This window comes from Lagenorhynchus albirostris, chromosome 9 (assembly GCF_949774975.1).
Source record: "Lagenorhynchus albirostris chromosome 9, mLagAlb1.1, whole genome shotgun sequence".
NCBI lineage: Eukaryota > Metazoa > Chordata > Mammalia > Artiodactyla > Delphinidae > Lagenorhynchus > Lagenorhynchus albirostris.
This window is the reverse complement of record NC_083103.1, coordinates 76065406-76079627: the sequence shown is the minus strand read 5'-3', so window position 1 is coordinate 76079627 and position 14222 is coordinate 76065406. Positions and strand designations below refer to the sequence as shown.

General features: G+C 40.2%; 1 protein-coding gene and 1 pseudogene across 1 annotated transcript in view; one reads left to right on the top strand and one right to left on the bottom strand.

Moving 5' to 3' along the window:
* Positions 1 to 14222, bottom strand: part of ARHGAP42 (Rho GTPase activating protein 42) — a 293648-nt gene that overhangs the window by 205161 nt on the left and 74265 nt on the right. The window lies entirely within an intron of this gene.
* On the top strand, positions 8879 to 9794 carry LOC132525919 (importin subunit alpha-8-like; annotated as a pseudogene).

Genomic DNA, 14222 nt, shown 5'->3' with positions numbered 1-14222 from the left:
CAATGCAATCATATTTTATAAGTCCAGATGATGCCCCAACAGTCGCTTGACTTTTCTATTTGGGTGTGAGTAGGCTCTGTCAAGCTTTTTCTCTGGCACTGACTTTTCATGAAGAACAGGAGCAAGGCTATAAAACATCAGTACTGAACTGAGGATCTGAGCCAGAGCAGGTGAATCCATCATATCCTTCTAGGCCACATGGAGAATTATTAGAATAGAATCAACCTACATAGCCAAGGGACACCCAGCATTACACTACAAAAGCATGCAGTGACCTAACAGGGTATCACATCAGCAGTTCAGGCCTGGAACTTCCACTGAGGGAGTTTTAATTCTCTGAACACTAAAAAGATCAAAGGTAGCATACTGGCTGAAGTATCCAGTGGAAAGTTTTGGTTCAGGAACAATTTAACCCATAAACAGAGCAGGCAGCAAGGTCAGCTTGTGGCATGCCTGAATAATAAATACTGTGTCTACAAAACAGAGTGATATAAAAATTGACACCAACTCTCCCACCAGATATTGCAAGTCTTTGGTAACAATTAATATCCCTGCTGACGGGCTGTCCACTCTGTCTGCAGTATTGGCATTATTTGCAACCACAAACTCTAGTTATTAGTTTCCAAAAGCCACAACATCAGATAAGATTTTTCCACTCTATTTGTGGCTTCAAGCTCCATGGATGCCTAGTTGCAAAGCCAATAAATTGCTTCCTAAACCAACAGAAAAAAAAAAAAAAGTCACAGGCCCACTGTGGAATGCCGACAGGTCACTGCAATACACCCTGGTACTCAGAGGAACTGATCTTTCTTCTAGAGCTTCACAGCCCAGCCTGGTGGAATCCAAGGTCTCACGAAAACACAGGCAAATTTAGTTCTCTTTGAGGTAACTAAACTGGGTTCTCCACAATGTCCTCCAGGTGGTCAGTCTTTTTTTTTTTTTTTTCATTGCCAAACAACTCAAAAAGCAAGATTAATCTTGAAAACAAGCCCCTGAAAACTGGCATTTACATTTTTTTATATCCTACCAATGCATCATTGTGTAGCATTGTATTCAGGTGAATTGGGTTTCAGTAAATATGAGATGTATCAAGTTGGAAGAGCATATTAGATATTATTTTGGTAATAAAAGGTTAATATTATAGCACAGTTTTCTAATTAAGCATTAAAGAACAATAAGAAATGCACAACCTGCAAATGAAAACAGTCGTAAAATTAAACTTTTATCCAGTTGACCAGGTACTCTGCAGACTTAGGAACTACCTTGTTTCTGCTTCATCACTTGTTCCATACTGCCATCAGCTATGCTATAATCTGTCTGTCCAGTACTTGGATGCCAGTGTAGACTCTGAACAGGACACAGGAACAGAATCCTCACTTTGGAATCCACTGGCTTAATATCAAGTGATCTCTTTCTGCTTTCTCTTGTTCCTGTTCATCCTCTAACCATATTAGCCAGATTCTTTGCAGGGGTTCTAACCAGTAATATGTCTCCTTACTACTGTTACAGATTGATAACTACTAAAAGTGAGGAGAATTATGATTCCAAGACAAAAGTCACAGTGGATGCACAGAAATAATTCTAGACTATATGTCTAATGATTTTCCTTCATATACTCTCTCTGAACAGGGATAGGACCTTTCAGTAATATCTGCTTTGAAACTGCCAAACTACCAGGTAGTCTGAGATTTCTAGTATTATCTCTACATATAGACAGATAGGTAGATATAGATATAGATGTATACACTGGGCTTGTTATTTTATATAGATATAGATATAAAGTATATAACAATTCACATAAGGCCAAGTTTTGACAAATGAATACATGCAAATACAGAAAGGTGGACGTTCAATTTTACACAAGTCCAAAATTTGATTCCAGCTGGTTTCTCCCAAGACTTCATCCCACTACTCATTACTTCAAATGAATTTCATCTGAATTCTAGTTAAATTCTTTTTGTTTTTTACTATGAAATTTTATGTTGATGCAATAAGTACTGTTGTGCATGACATCGTCTACAAGCCACATATATTTATTTTTTTTCCAAGCACACATATTAATTAGAAAATGAAGAACTGTGCTTTTCTGATGTTGCCTGTTTTTAGTTTTTGTTTTGTTTTGTGGTGTTTGACCTGTTTCCCAAAGCCAAAACAACTCCCAATTCAGAAAACATTTTCCCAAGATGTAAACCACTCTCACTTCAGAGCACCTCTGCCAAGAGGTAGAGATGTTACATAAACTGTTTCATTTAATGCCCACCCAATGATATGAGGTACTGAAGTAAGTGTTACCTTCATTCTGCAGATGAGAAAAAGGTCAATCAGCTGGGGTAGCTTGCCCCATGATCTCACAGCTAGTAAGTGGAGAAGCAGGTATTCAGTTTTGAATGTTTGATTCCAAAGTCTATTCTCTCCCAGCAAACCATTATTGCGAAAGGAGTGGGGTGGATAAAAGGTAGTGCCAGCCTACTACCCAGCTCCATTACAGAAAAGAAGAGGCTTATCATCTTTAAAGGCAAACAGAGCCAGAACTATCTGTGCTCAGAGGATAATCAGGCGCCAAGTATCCTGCTTTAAAGGGAACAATCAGTAATTTGCTGCTAACAAACAAGCATTTACACCAAGTACACCCCCACCCCCATCCTTACTGCCATTAGGAACTGACCTCCCAACACTTCTTCACATTCCACAAAGGCTGAAGCACCCCATTCATACTCCTCCTCTGCACCCAATGCTCCTGCCACCACCCTGCTGAAGCTTCAACATCCGCTTCCTTGTCCAATATGCAGCCTCTCTCTTCCACAACCTCTTAACCTCTAATGACCTTCCCTCTTCTGTAATTTACACACCCACAAGGACACGAAGAGTTCAAGCGATCTAACCCCTCTGCTTCTGCTTCTTGGCAATGCTTTTATTCAACTCTAGTTTACTCCTAATCTTATTTCCCACAGTGGCCATCTAAAAAGAATTTTCTCCTTTCTCAAGAACCCAGCCCCAAACTTCCCTCACTCACACCAGATGGCCTGGCCTTCTGCTTTTCTGATCAACATGGTCTCCATTCTTTTCAACTTGCCTGTCTCAGAGGAGGGGCCCTCTTCCTCTCAAAAGCTAACAACTCCCCAAGAAGCTTCTAATCTCACCCTTTTCCATATCCATCTCCATTTTTTTCTCTCCCGCTCTTATTTCCACCAGCACTCTTCTCTCCTCACAAGCCATTTCTCCTCCTTGTCTACAAACTTACTCCAGTGGACTCCCATCCTCATGAAGGAGGAAGACAGGAAGACCTGGGAGTGGGGAAGGAGCTTTGGTACCCGCACCAGCATGGTGCACAGCTCTTTAATCCTCACAACACCCTTCGAGGCACTCACAAGTAAAACACTCAAATCTTCTATCACCATTCTCCTAATTTTCAAATAATGAAACTGACATGTAGAGGTTAAATAATATGCAAGACCATAGAGCTAATGACTGGCAGAGCTAACCTCTGAACTCAAATTAGCTCACCTGAAATTTATATACACTTTCCCTCTATTCTAGGCACAGTCCCACAACCCCACCTCACTAGTCTAAATTTAACAAATCTGATTATATATCCTGGGAATTTCTACTAGGAATTTTGTCTGAATCTCAAAACTTAACATGTACCAAAACTTAACTCATAATTCTGCTCCACCCCCAGGTACCCTGGCCACATATAAACATATAAATGGGCCCCTAACACCATTCTCCTAGTAACTCGAGTGATGGATTATCCTCAGTCCTTCCTTCCACAGATTCAATTGCCAAATGCTGTTGATCTCTCTCCTCTACCCTTCTTCCATACCCATGTAAGGGTATCACTTCATCTTTGCTGTACTATTACAACAGCCTAGTTATTGGTTTCCCAGTTCCTATGACTCCAGCTCACCCTATGTAGTAATGGTCAGAATAAAATTCCTAAAGGGCACCTTTGATTGTGTCATTATCCAACTCGAAAACTGAATGAGTAAATAAAGTCAGAAGTCCATATTGCAAATGATTTGGGGCCTCTATGATGTGGCTCCAAAGTACCTTTCCAACTGTGTTAGCTTGAGATGCTACTACTTCTGATCTCTTAGTACTTTGAAACTACTAACATTCCTATAGTATCCCATTTCCATGTCTTTCCTTTAACTACTGGGTTGGCCAAAAGATTCTTTCATTTGGTTTTCCGTAAGATGGCTCTAGTAGCACTCAGTTGTCTTTAACTTCATTTGAAACAATTTTGTTAGATTGTACGTGACAGCTGTCATATCAGAGCGCATTCTAAAAAAGACTTATCAAAACTGGCGAATTTTTGTGTAGCCATTTTAATACTGAAGATGGAAGAAAAAAAGCAACATTTTCGGCATACTATGCTTTATTATTTCAAGAAAGGTGAAAACACAACTGAAATGCAAAAAAGATTTGTGCAGTGTATGGAGAAGGTGCTGTGACTGATCGAACGTATCAAAAGTGGTTTGCGAAGTTTCATGCTGGAGATTTCTCACTGGATGATGCTCCATGGTCAGGCAGACCAGTTGAAGTTGATAGCAATCAAATCAAGACATTAATTGAGAACAATCAACGTTATACCATGCAGGAGATAGCCAACATATTCAAAATACCCAAATCAAGCACTGAAAATCATTTGCACCAGCCTGGTTATGTTCATCGCTTTGATGTTTGGGTTCCACGTAAATTAAGCGAGAAAAACCTTCTTAACTGTATTTATGCATGTGATTCTCTACTGAAACATAATGAAAACGTTCCATTTTTAAAACAAATTGTGATGGGCGATGAAAAGTAGATACTGTACAATAATGTGGAACAGAAGAGATTGTGGGGCAAGCAAAATGAACCACCACAAACCACACCAAAGGCCAGTATTCATCCAAAGAAGGTGATGTTGTGCATATGGTGGGGTTGAAAGGGAGTCCTCTATTATGAGCTTCTTCCAGAAAACCAAACGATTAATTCCAACAAGTACTGCTCCCAATTAGAACAACTGAAAGCAGCACTCGACGATAAGCAGCCAGAATTAGTCAACAGAAAACGCATAATCTTCCATCAGGATAACGCAAGACTGTATGTTTCTTTGCTGACCAGGCAAAAACTGTTACAGCTTGGCTGGGAAGTTCTGATTCATCCACTGTATTCACCAGACATTGAGCCTTTGGATCTCCATTTATTTAGGTCTTTACAAAATTCTCTTAGTGGAAAAAATTTCAATCCCCTGGAAGACTGTAAAAGGCACCTGGAACAGTTCTTTGCTCAAAAAGGTAAAAAGTTTTGGGAAGATGGAATTATGAAGTTGCCTGAAAAATGGCAGAAGGTAGTGGAACAAAAGTGTGAATACATTGTTCAATAAAGTTCTTGGTGAAAATGAAAAATGTGTCTTTTATTTTTACTTAAAAACCAAAGGCACTTTTTGGCCAACCCAATACATTTCCTAAGCTGTATCTTACCTAGACATTGGGACTCAGCTCAAATAACATCCTCTTTTTAAGCATCTTCTGATGTCCCTTCTCCAGCTTTGGTTCTCTCATCACATTTCTGTTCTTACTACTCTACCTAAAGCACTCAGCACATTCTCCTGAGTAATATAGTGATGATATCATAAAGCTATTTTTGGACCCCCTTCTATTAATAAGAGTACAAGAAGATCTTATTCATGTTGCATGTACCAAATTACCCATAAGGTTCTTTGCACTCAGAAGATATTATTAGTAGAGAATTCCAGAGAATCCAAAGTCAACATGAACTAAATGACATCTTATATGGGATTTTAATTTGAAAAGTTGATTTTTTCCTTCATCCCTGAGTAATCTGCACAGCATCTACACTGGCCCATAAACACTATCTCTCATTCTAAGATAGACAGATAGACAGATAGACAGATAGATAGATAGATAGACAGACCAATTTGTTCTGCATAAACCAAAACCTTTTTTCAGGCTGTCAAGGAAAAATGGTGCAACAAATGACCAGGTTTCCCCACAAACACATGGCTTCTATAGCCTCAGTGGCTCCACTGGCAAAATGCTAGGCATCAGGGATCTGGTGACCCACAAAGCACTCCTCTGGAACAGACCTTTTCCCAGTTTTAGTACCTTCCCCAGTTGTGCCTCCCTCCCTCGGTATAAAGCACAAGTATATTGTTTAGAGTAACAATGTTTCCCAGGCTGCATCAGACAACACGAATCTCCATAAAATGAGAGGCTCCTAATGTCTCAACGCAGGGGATTCTACCTTAGTTCAGGTCTGGGGGTGAAGCCCAAGAATCAAAATTTTAAGGTTCCCCATACTTGATTCTGATGCTAGGCAGCTTGGCAACTGCTGACTTTGTGGCGGGGGTGGGGGGGAGGAATGCATGCTCTTTGTGTGAGGAGTCAAGAGTTAAAAATATATTTAAATAGAAAACAGTAGATACGCGTGACTGTGTGTGTGTGTGTAATTGTTTAAGATAAGATTTGTAAGAATGCTCCTTGCCTGAAGCACATCTGTACTTTCAATGGCAGAAGTGGTTACTCGTGGCCCTCTTGGTAATGGAAGAAACAGAACACTATGTCTGAGTCCTAAGAATCAAGCAGGACCTGAAAGCTCTTCTCTCTACAGCCCTCCGAATCATGACTCAGCAACTATCCTGAATTCTCTCAATGACCGAGAAATTACTCTGAATTAAGCTGGTTTTTCCCAGCCACATATTCCTTGATAACTATCCAAGGCAAGCTTTTCTTTCTTTTGTAGGCCTGTTATTCAACTATTTTCTTGCTTTCCTCCTCCCCCACCCCAAGGCTGTCTCCATTGCTCATATGCTGTCCTTGCCTTTTGCCAGTGAGTTTTCATTAGTCTCTGGGTGCCCACATCCTGCCTCCTAACTCACTTATTTCAGATACAGTCTCCAGGACTATTGCCTTTATGGTCCAAACCTTTTAATGTCAAAATTGAAACTGTACTTTTATTATTTCATTCATATTTAGAAATGTTCTCTCTAGGTCCATTAAAAAAAATGCTGATGGACCTAGAGTCTGTCATACAGAGTGAAGTAAGTCAGAAAGAGAAAGACAAATACCGTATGCTAACACATATAGATGGAATCTAAGAAAAAAAAAATGTCATGAAGAACCTAGGGGTAAGACACGAATAAATACACAGACCTACTAGAGAATGGACTTGAGGATATAGGGAGGGGGAAGGGTAAGCTGTGACAAAGTGAGGGAGTGGCATGGGCGTATATACACTACCAAACGTAAAATAGATAGCTAGTGGGAAGCAGCCTCATAGCACAGGGAGATCAGCTGGGTGCTTTGTGACCACCTAGAAGGGTGGGATAGGGAGGGTGGGAGGGAGGGAGATGCAAGAGGGAAGAGATATGGGAACATATGTATATGTATAACTGATTCACTTTGTTATAAAGCAGAAACTAACACACCATTGTAAAGCAATTATACTCCAATAAAGATGTAAAAAAAAAAAATGCTGATGAAGGCAATCCTTGACTCAACTCTGAACTGGCAAAGACTTCCATGCTATAATTCATCACATATATTGAATCCAGAATAAACCTCCTAAAGGGCAACTTCAATCTCAAGCCTCAAGTGTCTCCTGAGGACATGTAAATTAAACTTGAGACTATGTGGCAAGCCCTCTGCCATATTCTGTGACTCCCAATCCTTGTACTACAGCTAAGAAGATACCTTTATGGGTTTCCCTGGTGGCGCAGTGGTTGAGAGTCCGCCTGCCGATGCAGGGGACGCGGGTTCATGCCCCGGTCCGGGAAGATCCCACATGCCGCGGAGCGGCTGGGCCCGTGAGCCATGGACACTGAGCCTGCCCGTCCGGAGCCTGTGCTCCGCAACAGGAGAGGCCACAACAGTGAGAGGCCCGTGTACCACCAAAAAAAAAAAAAATAATAAGATACCTTTACACCTTTTGCACCAAATGGTTTCAAATCCAGAAATAGGTCAATGTTTACATAGTCATATAAATTTGATTGATCACACAGGGAATGGAGGGTAAAATGAGGTTCATTTTATAAGTAGTTTACAGTAATACCACTATCTTGAAATTAGATATCTGTATATTAAAAATACTAAAGAAAAATTTTAACTAATCTCCCTTGTTTTTGTATCTCTATAGCACTTATGGTCTAATAATATATAATGAAGTTATGTATTTTATCGTCTAACTCCTCTGACTAATGGCAAACCCATTAGGGTGGGGATTTTTTTTTCTGTTTTGCACATGATGTGTCTTCAGCACCCAAACGGTGTCTAACAAATCTCAAGTGCTTTATTGAATGAATGAACAAGTAAACTCAAAGTTATGACCCAGGAGCCAGGTGATCAAGGTTCTAATACTTGTGTGACTTTAGAAAATAATTTCACCTGCATCTAAATCAAAATGACAGATTTAGCTCCCATGTTCTCCAAGGTCTCTTTCTACTCTAGGATACTAAACTTGCAATTCTAAGAAACCAGGCCAACATTTCTGTCAGAAGTAGCTCTTTCTGATAATTCAAAAAAAAAAAAAAAAAAAAAAACAGACAAAAAGAACAACAGCTTGTGCAACTTCCCACCTTCCCACCCCATATGTACATAAAGAAGGTACATGAATTATCCTAGAACTAAAGAAATGCAGCTCCCCAATAGAAAGATAGAAACTACTCCACACCAAGAAGACAACTGTGACACGATACTATCTTCAAAAGCTGTTTTCCAAGTGGATGCAGAATTTACATGATATTCAACATGGGTGGATCAACTCTATTAAGCAAAGCAGGAAATTAACCAACAAAGGTAGAAACTATGCACCTACCACACACATGGGCCATGGCTTACCTTTCTGATACCTAATATTTACCAGTATGCAATAAAACATGTTTCTGTTCCTGAAGTCATCCCTTCACCCCCACTTGCAGCTCGAGGCAGCCTGGGCTCTGACCAACATTACCTCGGGGACTTCAGAGGTGACTCGCGCCGTTGTGGATGGAGGGGCCATCCAGCCCTTGGCTGAGCTCCTGTCTTCCACTCATATGACTGTGTGTGAACAGGCAGTGTGGGTCCTTGGTAATATAGCAGATGATGGACCAGAATTCAGAGACAACGTTATCTCAAGTGATGCCATTCCACATCTGCTGACCCTGGTTTCATCAAGTATACCAGTCACATTCCTGTGCAACATCGCGTGGACCTTGTCCAACCTGTGCCGGAACAAGAACCCGTACCCTTCTGATCACACGGTGAAGCAGATGTTGCCCGCCCTCTTCCACCCGCTATGGCACCCAGAGGTTCTCTCGGACAGCTGCTGGGCCCTGTCCTACCTCACCGATGGCTGCGATGCACACATCAGCCAAGTGGTGGACACAGGGGTCCTGCCCAGGCTGGTCGACTCATGAGCAGCTCAGAACTCAATGTCTTGACCCCCTCTCTGCGCACTGTGGGGAACATTGTGTCACGGGGACGGACCACCAGACCCAGCTGGCCCTGGACACGGCCATCCTGGCTGTGTGGCTCCAGCTCCTCACACACCCCCACTCCTCCATCCAGAAGGAGACAGCCTGGGCCCTAAGCGATGTGGCCGCGGGGCCCCGCCAGCACGTCCAGCAGCTGATCGCTTGCAGTGCGCTGCCTCCCTTGGTGGCTGTTCCAGAAAACGGAGAATTTAAAGCCCAGTGAGAGGCTGTCTGGACAGTGGCTAACTTCACAACTGGGGGCACCGTGGACCAGTTGATCCAGCTTGTCCAGGCTGGAGTCTTGGAGCCTCTAATAAATCTTCTCACCATCCCAGAATGAGTCAAGGCTGCCTCATGCACCTATGAAATGCACCATATTTTATACAGTAGATTCTCCATGAGTCAGGTGGCTCAACTTTTTCACCTCTCTACAGATGACCACGAATGACCACAAAAGTGCTAGGAGTATTGATTTGGGGGATACCAATAAATTGTAGAGGAAGCAAATTTGCAAATACAGAATTTGTGGATAATGAGAATCAACTGTATATTCCTGCATCCCAAGTTATATTGGGCCAGAGCATTTATTTCATTGTCTAATCATTTTGTTGAATTTTTTTTGAGCTCTTATAAGTCACTAACCATAGATAAAAGTTCTCTTTTCACTCTCTATCCACTCACCCTGAAATAAGCCTTTTTTAAGGCATGTTATCTCTAAAGGAAGGATATTGCTACCATCTTATTCTTTAGTCTGTACACTCCATGAGGGCAAAAGCTTTGACTACTCTTTTCACCACCAGGTCCCTGGGGACTGGCACAGAGCTTGTCACCTAACAGTAGTCAATAAACATTGAATAATAAACTAAAGAATATTACAATATTTAGCTCTGGTTTGAAACATTTACAAATATTAAGATATTTGTTCTAAATCATTCTCAATTATATGCAAAAGTTACATATATGTGTGTGTCTGTGTTTGTGTATTTATATGTAAATACAGTTGGCTCTCTGTATCCAGTTCTGCATCCTCAGATTCAACCAACTGTGAATTAAAAATACTTGGGAAAAAAAATTCCAGAAAGTTTCAAAAAGCAAAACTTGAATTTTCCACATGCTGGCAACTATTTACATAGCACTTATATTGTATTAGGTATTATAAGTAAGCTAGAGATGATTTAAAGTATATACAAGAGGATTGTGTAGGCTATATGCAAATACCACACCACTTTACATAAGGGACTTGAGCATCTAAGGATTTCGGTATCCATGAAAGCTCCTGAAACCAACCTGCTGTGGATATCGAGGGATGACTATATATGAACTATTTTCCCTCTCAAAATTTAGTTTATTACCATACTGAAAAGAATCATTCTAGATATACCCAAATATGTACATTTTATTTTTTAATATATGACTAAAATTTTATTTATGCACCTTAAAGTGATTTGTTTCTAGAAACTAAAGTTTACTAGGTTTTCCAGGGGGACTATTTATGCAACAAATATTTACTAAGCTTCTGCTACAAATAAGGTGCTAAAGAATTTTGCAGGAATAGAAATGTGAGAAAACTTTCTGACCTCAGACAGCATATAATTTACTGGAGGAGATAAGAGACTGATTTTTCTGTGAAAAAGACAGCCACTTTTTGTTCAACAAAACAAGTCACAGGGCTTCCCTGGTGGTGCAGTGGTTGACAGTCCGCCTGCCGATGCAGGGGACGCGGGTTCGTGCCCCGGTCCGGGAAGATCCCACATGCCGCGGAGCAGCTGGGCCCGTAAGCCATGGCCACTGAGCCTGCGCGTCCGGAGCCTGTGCTCCGCAACGGGAGAGGCCACAACAGTGAGAGGCCCGCATACCGCAAAAAACAAAACAAAACAAACAAACAAAAAAAAACAAATCACAAAAGACAGAAAGGGGGTTCAGGGGATTAACGTATATCGATAAATTAAAAGGCAATTTTTTTTCTTTGAGATGTGACTTTTAACATGGTAAGTTTCTGAATTTTTTTTTTAAACTTCAGATTCTGGAAAAACAATCTAAGCCTTTGAACTTCAAATTAAATCAAATAAAGTTCTTTAAAATACAGAGATAATATGATGAAAACATCTCTCTCAAGTGGTGTGTTTTTTTAAAGAGAGGAACTCCACCTGAAATGTGCAACTTTCCCAGCTGTTTCAGTCCTTAATTGTGGGTGGTTTCTGTGTGGGTGCAAAAATAAGGGTGGTAAAAGAAAATGGAAAACAATAATTCAATTGTCCAACTGAGAGCCATAAGAAAGTCAAATATGCTTCCTCTACAGAGTTCAAAAGAAAATGTTATTTATATAAACAATTTAGGCATTTGGAAATGTTCCACTTTAATAGAGGACTTCCTGATTTATATAACCACATTAAGTGGGTTGTAATGAGGGTTCGTAATAACTGATGGATTTTCTTTTGATTCAGCAAATGAGAAGGTAATTTGTTTCCTAGAATTTAATAAAATCACAGGTCTTTTTTTTGAAGAGTTCAGTTGTGGTTGGTAATGGCATTGTGTCTGGTTTGCTAACTTTTTCCTAAGAGATGCCCAAGAAGAGTCTCATGACCACACTCTACCTTATGCATCCCAATATCACCAGACAAATGGTAGTAGTGATCTGTATGGATGAGTATCTGTAGCTCATAACTGAATTCTGAAGAAAATCTTTACAGAAGCATTTTCAATTTGGTAGCTTAATAGCTGAATTTTATTAGTTTAACTTGAAGAAAATAGGTGTGGTTTTTGCTTAGCTAAAATCATTTATGATCGTTTAAGTGCATTTCCTGGGGTGTATAAATATACTAGTTCTTTTTAACCTGAAATACTACCTTTCCATTAGACCTAACAAGATGCATCCTTGAAGTGAATGAATCTATTTGGTAAAAGATTTATGCATTTTCCTCCAGTAATTCCTCTAACAAAGAAAATGAAAAAAATTTTTCAATCACTCCCTTGAAAAATGTCTTCTACTTCACACCCTCTGATCAAGCATCAGTGATCACTCTCAGGCTTCTGTCTAGGCAATTTCACTTAACCACTCTATTACACTGATGCACACCCACCTTCAGAGAGGTAATCTAACAACAAATATTTGCACCTGGGCAAAGCACTGCTTGCTCAGGAAGATTCAATAAAGTCCCTGTGAGTTAAAATGTCACTATTTTAAATTAATTTCCTACAGTCTCACCTTTCAACGTATTTTCCAAAAGAATAGAAAAGAATTCAAAACATAAGGCACATCCCAGCCAATGCAGTATACAAAACTTGGTTCGGTTTGAGTTACCATCTGTCAATCTGTACACATAAGATTTGTAAGGGTTTAAAAAAAACCATATAACATGCTCTTCATTCTAAGAACTATTAAGCACTAACCATTATTGCTATGTGTGCATATCTGTATTCAAAGCAGAGTTAAATACCTGAACACAAATACATGAGTTAAGTCAGAACTATCTGTACAATTATCAATATTATGAAATATATTTTGATCTGAATTACCTACTTCATGGACTCATTTCTCCACTCAGAGTTGGGAGCCATAACCTTAGTTGACAAGTGCTTGTATGTAGCCTGTCTGTACCACAGGAATTTTCTGTTTAGGTATGTCTAAAGGAATAAGTCCCCACCTAGAATATTTACTAGCAAACTGACTCTCCTTCTTGGTAAATGTTTAATCTCTTGAGTGCAAAGTTCACATTGTCCAAGACTTTCCTGAGCACTACGATAGGCCATCACACAGCATCGTTAGCCAAGCTATTTATGGAAAACCACAACTGGACTTTCCAATGGTTTCCAAGATTACATAGAATGAATGAGCTTTGCCTCATATTAATGACTAATATTTTTATTGGCACCGGTTCAGCGTGACTAACAATATCTGATTTTGTTTTTAATGCAGACTTTTTTTAAGACTTGGTTAAAAGTGATTTCAAATTATAGGCACTAAATATGCATATCAAAAACCACAGCCTCAGACAGATTCACAGTAATATCTTTGACCTTCTACTTGTTCAAATGAACCACTGTAAAGAGTTTTCAAAAGAATAGTGTTTTATTTTCTGTAGAGATAGTTTTTTTATTTCCTACTAGTAAGGTTTTAGGGCTGGTCACATGACTTTAGCAATTCCCACACACATACCAGGATTAATGCAGTAGGTATTGTCTTTTGTATAATTATGGTTAAACAACGGTACATTTTGTTTCCAGTCTACCCATATAAATTTATTATTTGAGGAGGCCTGAATCTTATACCAGTTTGTAATCATTCTTTTCCCCTCCATCACCAATTTCTAACCCCCAAGCGTCCAGCCACTCAATTCCTAACTTACTCCTAACTCAATGTCTTTACTCAGTCCAGAAAAATGAAGTAGCATAAAAAGTGGGCAGTTAGAACAGCTGTGGGAAGTTAAGTTGGATGGTCTCCCACTGGGCCAGCACTGTGGCAGGCAGATAAAAGGAAGCAATCAAAAGTTCACAGGCAGCTCAATCATCCTTAGAGGAGGGAGGAGCAACGGCCTCTTGCTGCTGTAAGATGGAAACGAGGTGCTCAAAGGAGAGTACAGGATGCTGCCCTGCTTGGGCAACTGACCTGCTCCCTGAGCCACAGGCATTCCCCACTGGGTCCCAGACAACTAATCCCACTTTGCTTCCTTCCAAGCCAGCACTGTCTCACTGGCACCAAAAAACAAACAAACCGGCAAGCACAAGGCCAGAGGGTGGGAGCAGATGGGGACAGCTGAAGAGTGGGGCC